The following is a 7,551-nucleotide window of genomic DNA, read 5'->3' on the forward strand; positions in this document are numbered from 1 at the left end:
TTAAATCAGAAGAAAAACCAAACATGGCTGACGAAGTACCACAAAATCATCCTCTTAAATTCTACGCTACCCCGTCTCAACAAGAACCTCACAACAGCATTGCTGCTCCCGCTATTAATCGAAACGATTTCGAGCTGAAACCCTCACTCTTGTCATCCGTCCAACAACATCAATTTGCTGGAAATCCAACAGAAGATCCTAATGAACACCTGACCAAGTTTGTGGAGTACGCCGATACTGTAAAAGCGAATGGTGTATCTCAAGATGCGATAAGATTGCGCCTTTTTCCCTTTTCACTAAGAGACAGAGCTTGGGCTTGGTTGCAATCCTTTCCCTCCAACTCCGTTACAACATGGGAGGAGCTGAAGAACGTCTTCTTATCCCGATACTTTCCGCCGAGCAAAACTGCTATGCTAAGAGCTCAAATCAACAGATTCAGGCAGAAAGATGTGGAGTCTCTCTATGAAGCGTGGGAGAGATACAAGGACATGATGAGAATATGTCCATATCATGGTCTAGAAGACTGGGTGATCATTCACACTTTTTATAATGGGCTTCTGTACAACACAAGACTTACAATAGACGTTGCCGCGGGCGGTGCACTTATGGATAAGCCATACACCGAAGCCTATCAACTCATTGAAAACACGGCCCAGAACTATTGCCAATGGGGAGGTGAACGAACTCCAGTGGAAAAGTCCCAGACTAAGGGTGGAATGTACGGAATTAGTAGCCTTGACCATGTTCATGAAAAGGTAGATGCCGTTATCCAAAAATTAGATAACTTGACCATACCGCCTGCAGCCACCGTGGCTGCTGTAACTCCAAACTGTGAGTATGTGGAAACCCTGGACACACTGCACAAGAATGTCAAATATTAGCAGGAGTCCCAACCGATAAAGTGAACTACACACAAGGAAATCCCTATTCCAATACTTACAACCCTGGTTGGAAAAACCATCCAAATTTCTCGTATAAGAATAACAATGCCCTGTATGCACCTGGCCAAACACCAGTTGTTCCGCCTGGATATCAAAAACCAACTAATAATGCTCCTAACATGCCTAGGAAGTCAAATCTCGAGTTGATGATGGAAAGCTTCATAGCTACTCAAGCTCAAACAAACAAAGACTTCCTGAACCAAAACATACATACTAGCGAGCAACTCAAACAACTAGCGAATAAAGTAGACGCATTGGCCACCCACAATAAAATGCTTGAAACACAGATTTCACAAGTGGCTCAACATCAAGCATCTACAGCCGCTCCAGCTGGAACATTTCCTGGACAGCCACAACCTAATCCGAAGGGACATGCAAATGCCGTTATACTGAGAAGTGGAAAAGAAGTAGATGGACCCGTAGATCCGAGACTCCAAAACCCTGCCATGTACGAAAAACCAGATAAAACCTCAATTGAGCAGGTGAATGAACCAAAGGAAACAGAAGCTAATACCCAGGAGGCCGAAGAGAAAGAGAAACCTTGTGTGCCTCCACCTCCGTATAAACCACCCATTCTGTATCCTCAAAGACTCAAAAGTTCTAAAACTGCAAATCAATTTAGGAAATTTGTTGAGCTTCTGAAGCAATTAAACATTACGATACCCTTTACAGAAGCCATCGCACAAATGCCCTCCTATGCCAATTTTCTTAAGGAAATCCTATCCAATAATAAAAGTATTGAGGATGACGAAACAGTTACACTTACTGCCGAGTGTAGCGCCAAAACCCAGAACAACATGTCTCCCAAACTAAAAGACCTGGGTAGTTTCTCCATACCCTGTGTCATTGAAAAGTTCGTCATAGACAAAGCTCTATGCGATCTAGGAGCCAGCATTAGCGTAATGCCCCTAACCATTTGTATAAGGCTCAGTATGGGAGAATTAAGACCGACAAAGATGTTCGTTCAATTAGCTGACCGCTGAATAAAATATCCTGTCGGTATACTAAAGAATGTCCCAGTTCGTATAGGTCAATTTTACATTCCTACCGATTTCATAATCATGGACATTAAAGAAGATGCCAGTACACCTATCTGTAAGACCCCAATTTTGTCCCTAAGATCCCTCATGGCATCATAACCTTGCATTTGCATTGCCTCAAGGATCATAAGCATCTTAGTTCCCTTTACTTTTGGGTGGGATCCCTTGTGAGTGGTTTGAAATCACCAAGCATGCTTGAATTTGTATATTATTGCTTTTCTTATTTTTTTTACTAACCAAAAGCACAAAAATATGTCACTAACATCTTTTGTTTGTAGCTTGAGCAATCACAAGGTCCAAAGCTTCTAGAAGATCTTTTGTGCAATGAAGAGGCCAAGAGGAGATGAAAGCAAGCATGGTAATGGTTCCCAAAGCTCTCATCCATCAAATATGCCTCCCTAGCATCTCAATTCATCATTTTGATCAAAGCAAGTCAAAGGGTTTGAGGTTTGTTCCCCAAAGAAACCCTAATTCATCTGTGCACCACAATGCCTTGCTCTTGAAGCAACCTCAGCCCATGATCAAATACAATCAAGTGAAGTTCTTTAATTCTTCATTTCATGCATATTTGAACTTATTTGAGTGTCCTCAATCATCAATTCATCAAGATATGAGTCATGGACTTGAAAAGTTGATCACTCAATTCATCTGACTATTTTGAAATGCACTGAGACCTAACTTGTTATGTGTTGGTCAAATGGAGATGATCCCAAAGGAAAAAAATGTTCTTAAGGACAATATGAACAACTTTCATGTTCATCAAAAATTGATTTGAAGCTTTGAAGGTCATCTCCCATTCTAAGACATTATAGGTCATTTTGACTGAAACCCTAATTTTGGGTCAACTTCCCAAGAACATAACTCATTAATTGTTTATGATTTTGAGGTGGGATCAAATGCATTGGAAAGTTTAAGATGTCTACTTCAAAGGTTATGTTGAACAAAATTTCAAAATCTCAAAGGAAATACATGTGATAATGCAAGACATTATAGGTCCTTTTGGGCCAAATGCATTAAAAGGCAAAAAAGTCCAACTTCAAGTGCCCATAACTCTATCATAAAAAATCCAAATTATTCAAAATTTAAGTCCATTTTGATTGTCTTGAATATATCTACAACTTTAATGTTGGAGGTTTTTCCATTTGAGGCTTACATCATTAAAATAGAAGGGCTTAAAAATTGGCCAAATTTTTATTTTATCATTTGATATTTTTTGTGAATTTTCTCCTTTTTGGTTGTTTTTAATTCATTTTAAATAGTTTTTGATATTCAAAAAATACAAAAATATTTTCCTAACCTATTTGAATGATAATGGATCTATGAAAAATATTCTCATCAATTTTTTAATTGACTTGAGATTTATTTGAGATTTTAGTTCAATTAGGTTATTTTTATTCATTTTTAATTGATTAAAAATAGTTTCTGACTTTTAAAAATGCTGAATTTTTTTGTCAAACTTTGTTTGACCTTGTTGAACTTGGAATAAATCACTTGGACCTTTCAAGGTTGATTTGAAGTGATTTTGAAGTTTGACCTTTCTTTTATTTTTAATTCAAGTTTATTTTAATATTGAAAATGTCAAAAATATTTTGCTTATTGTTTGACCTCCAATCTTCATCTCATTTCTGATTTCTCATTGTTTGACTTTGACTTTCAATGTCATTTGGTCAATACATATGGATTGGCACATTTTATTTCACCTTATGCATTTTATTCTTTCCATTTCCTTTTCCATTATTCATCTTCTTCTTCTTCTTTTTTTCTTTTTGATCAATGAGTTAAAGGTTGATAAGTTAGCATTGATTAGGGAGACTTAACCTTCCTTGATTCAAATCTAATTCATCTTGATCAATTGATCAAGTGAATGGCTTTGCATTAAGGATAGGTTGTTTCCTAAATCATGCAAAAGGCTTAAACCAATACAAGATCAATTCTCTTTTTTCTCTTTTGGCATGGCAAGTTGTTGGAACTTGGTTCACTAATCAAGACTTCTAACTTGTGTTGTTGCCTACATTATTATTGACCGACCTCAGATAGTTGTGACTTCTACATAAGTCCAATTACGATTGCTTAACATAGCGCTAAATTTGCCTTATGGCACACTAACTACTAACACTAACCATTAACTATTAACATTTACTTTTTTCTCTTTACTTTTATGCAATTTACTATTCTTGCACATATTATCCATTTGCCTTTCCCTTTGCTCATTTGAGCACATGTTTATGTTAATGCCATTTTCCTTTTGCTCACTTGAGCACATAATTGTGTATATACTATTGTGCTTGTCTTTTGTTTTGATTGTTGTGGACCAAATGCAAAAAAATGGACAAATGGACTTAGTTTCTAGGACATTCCCTATGCAAAATTGGATTAAAAGGACCTTAATGATGAAGATGGACTAGAAGGACCAAATCTCTAAACTCACTCTTGTCCATTCTTGATTTACTTCATGGAACTTTTGATGTGTGTGCTTTTGTGCTAGGGAATCCTATGAGAGCTCAAATTGAAGAACCATTGCCATGTTCATCCAAAATGAAAGATACAAGAGACCTTGGGGATCTTCTAAGAGCTTGTTTGATTATGATGATTGCTTGGGCTTACAATTATTTTGCTTGCATATTCCAAAGGATGTGAGCTACTTAGATCATCCATATGATCTCAAGAGAGGAACTCCATTGTGGTTTTGTTTCTTATCCCTCACCTTTTTGCTTTGCTTAGGACTTTAGCCCTTCTTCTTCTTCTCTCCACTCTAACCCAAGCCAAAACTTTTGTGCAAACATCTAACACTTGTTTTCAACATTAGAAACCTAAGCCTTATGCTTTTGATTTTCAAACCTTCTTTTCATAACACTTATTTTGAATTGAATCTTTAAGTCAACTTTGACCATTTTGTATATATTTCTAATTGGTAAATATAACCCATTCAAATGTCTTTTTGTGGTTCCAATGGCCACTTCCTTAATCAAATTTTTCATAACCTTTAGCTATTAGGTTTGAGTTATCTTAGTGGTAGATGTAATACTCACCTATATCCTTAGTGATGGACAATGAGTCTTCCATGCTTATTATAGGGTTAACCCCTCACTAGCATGTTGAAGCTATCCTCACACGGTGGATTTGTGGTTTTAGGTTGAGTTTTCTCCCTTTGATAACAAAAGACCTTAAGGCTTTTGGACCAATCAATTCACCAACTTATTTTTGAGATTTTTACCCCGAACTACGAGGTTTTGATCCTAATCTGTTTTAAGATGGTACGTAGGCAATGGGTTTATCCATCCAAACACAAAAATGTAAATAACTTGTATATTCTCCTCTCATCTCTTCAATCATGTTTGCACAAACAAAATTTTCACAAAAAAACAACCTTTACAACAAGTGTGAAAAGGGCTCCCTAGGAGTACCTAGGATGTTTTGGGTGCCTAACACCTTCCCATTACATAACCAACCCCCTTACCCAGATCTCTGATTCTTTTTTATTAGTTTTTGTTAAAACTTTTAGGTTTTTGTTCGCTTTCTAACCATTCCTTTGGATAAATAGAAGTGCGGTGGCCACTCGACTTGTATGATTTACCTTGGATTTAGTCAATATCTCCAATGGTAACGAATACCCCGCTACAGAAAAATGGCGACTCTGCTGGGGAATCATTTGCCTAGTGGGTTTTGCCTACTTTCCATATTTGTTGTATTGTATTGTATTGTTTTATGACATATTTTTGTGCAATTTGGGATTATTGTATTGTATGTAATGATTGATTTGCTTGAATATTAATTCCTTGTATGCTTGGTGATCTTTGTGAGATGAGTTCTATACCCGAACTCGAGTGCACTTAGGATAGGAGAATGGCATAGTCTTGTTGACTTGTGTAGAGTTATTCCTTAGCAAGTTGACTTGCAAGTCCATTCACTTGGTGGAGGTCATGTTGGGATCAATAATGTCACACAAGCAGTTGTGGTTAGACATTACTCTTTCCAATATAGACCTTAGAAGCCAAGGACCTTAGTTTACCAAGCCCATCTTGACCTATTCTTAGGATGTAGTGCGAAAGTCGTTCAAGTGTAAGATTTGATATGATTGTTACGCGATACTACACTCATAAGAGTCTCTCTTGAGAATATTTTTGGAATACGAGTAGTCGTTTCTCCGATAATATCCGAAAGATGGGATGATGACTATGGGAACCCCTTGTAGAACATGTTTGGCAGGTTTAAACCCTAGTACACTCCCTCTGGGTGGTTCTTAACCGAGACTCCATGCTCGTGACTTGCAACAAACCCTTGATTCATGGTTGATCTGTTCATGTATCCTTAATATCAATGGAACTTGGGTGTCGATAAGGTGTAAACCATAATCCACCAAAATGGATGATTGATATTAAGGATGATATGACCCATCCCATGACCTTTGTTTGGTGTGCTTTGCTTGATCCTTGAGTGTGATTGTTGCATTCATGCATTCATGCACTCATTTGCATCCATATCATCAACAATGAAGAAAATTTTCAAGGAACTTAAGAGATCTATTTGCAAAATTTTCAGACATGGAAAGACAAAGAAGGAATACAAAGAAGTACAGTTTCAGACAACCAGATTTGAAAGAGTTAAGGAATCTGACATCCTATGTACTAGATCCCTTGGGTTTCAAGGCTTGTTTTGGGAAGCTTCTTCCTCTTCTGACTACTCAGGTGGATGAAGGATTGATGAGTGTATTGGTGCAGTTTTATGATCCCTTGTACCATTGCTTCACGTTTCCGGACTTCCAGCTTTTGCCTACACTTGAGGAGTATGCCTACCTTGTGGGTATACCGATTCTAGACAAGTTTCTGTTCAGTGGCTTGGAGAGTATTCCTACTTCTCAAGAGATAGCTGACATGTTGCACATAGACGAATCTCTGGTTGGTGCTCATATGACTACCAAAGGTGGAATTCAAGGTCTCCCTTCTGAGTTCCTCATTGCTCAAGCTACTATGTATGGGAAGGCCATGAGTGAGGATGCCTTTGAAGCCATATTTGTACTTCTCATCTATGGGTTAATGTTATTCCCCAACATCGACAAGTTTGTGGATGTGAACGCTATTAGGATCTTCTCTACTCTTAATCCCGTTCCGACTCTGTTGGGTGACACTTATTTCTCTTTGCATATGAGGAATGCAAAGGGTGGTGGTGTTATTGTGTGATGTTTGCCTCTGTTGTATAAGTGGTTTATTTCTCACTTACCGCAGACGGTCGCCTTCAAGGAGAACAAAGGATGTCCACGGTGGTCCACGAGACTTATGTCTCTCACTAATGATGATATCTTTTGGTACAATCGTGTGTATGATGGTGTGCAGATTATCGACTCTTGTGGTGAATTCTCCAATGTACCTCTTCTTGGTACATGTGGTGGGATTAACTACAACCCTGTTTTGGCACGTCGTCAGCTTGGGTTCCCCCTAAAGGATAAACCCAATAACATTCTGTTAGAGGGTGTGTTCTTTCAGGAGGGTAAAGATCCCCAAGGCTTGAAGGGCAGAATGGTTCGCGCTTGGCGTAAGATTCATATAAAAGGAAGGAAAGAGTTGGGTCCTAAG

General features: G+C 38.0%; 1 non-coding gene across 1 annotated transcript; it reads right to left on the minus strand.

The window, feature by feature from the left end:
- Positions 1-410: 410 nt before the first annotated feature.
- LOC127077737 (small nucleolar RNA R71) lies at positions 411-517 on the minus strand. The gene has a single exon (XR_007787514.1). It is a non-coding gene; the product is annotated as a small nucleolar RNA R71 (small nucleolar RNA).
- Positions 518-7,551: the final 7,034 nt, after the last annotated feature.

This window comes from Lathyrus oleraceus, chromosome 4 (assembly GCF_024323335.1).
Source record: "Lathyrus oleraceus cultivar Zhongwan6 chromosome 4, CAAS_Psat_ZW6_1.0, whole genome shotgun sequence".
Lineage (NCBI taxonomy): Eukaryota > Viridiplantae > Streptophyta > Magnoliopsida > Fabales > Fabaceae > Lathyrus > Lathyrus oleraceus.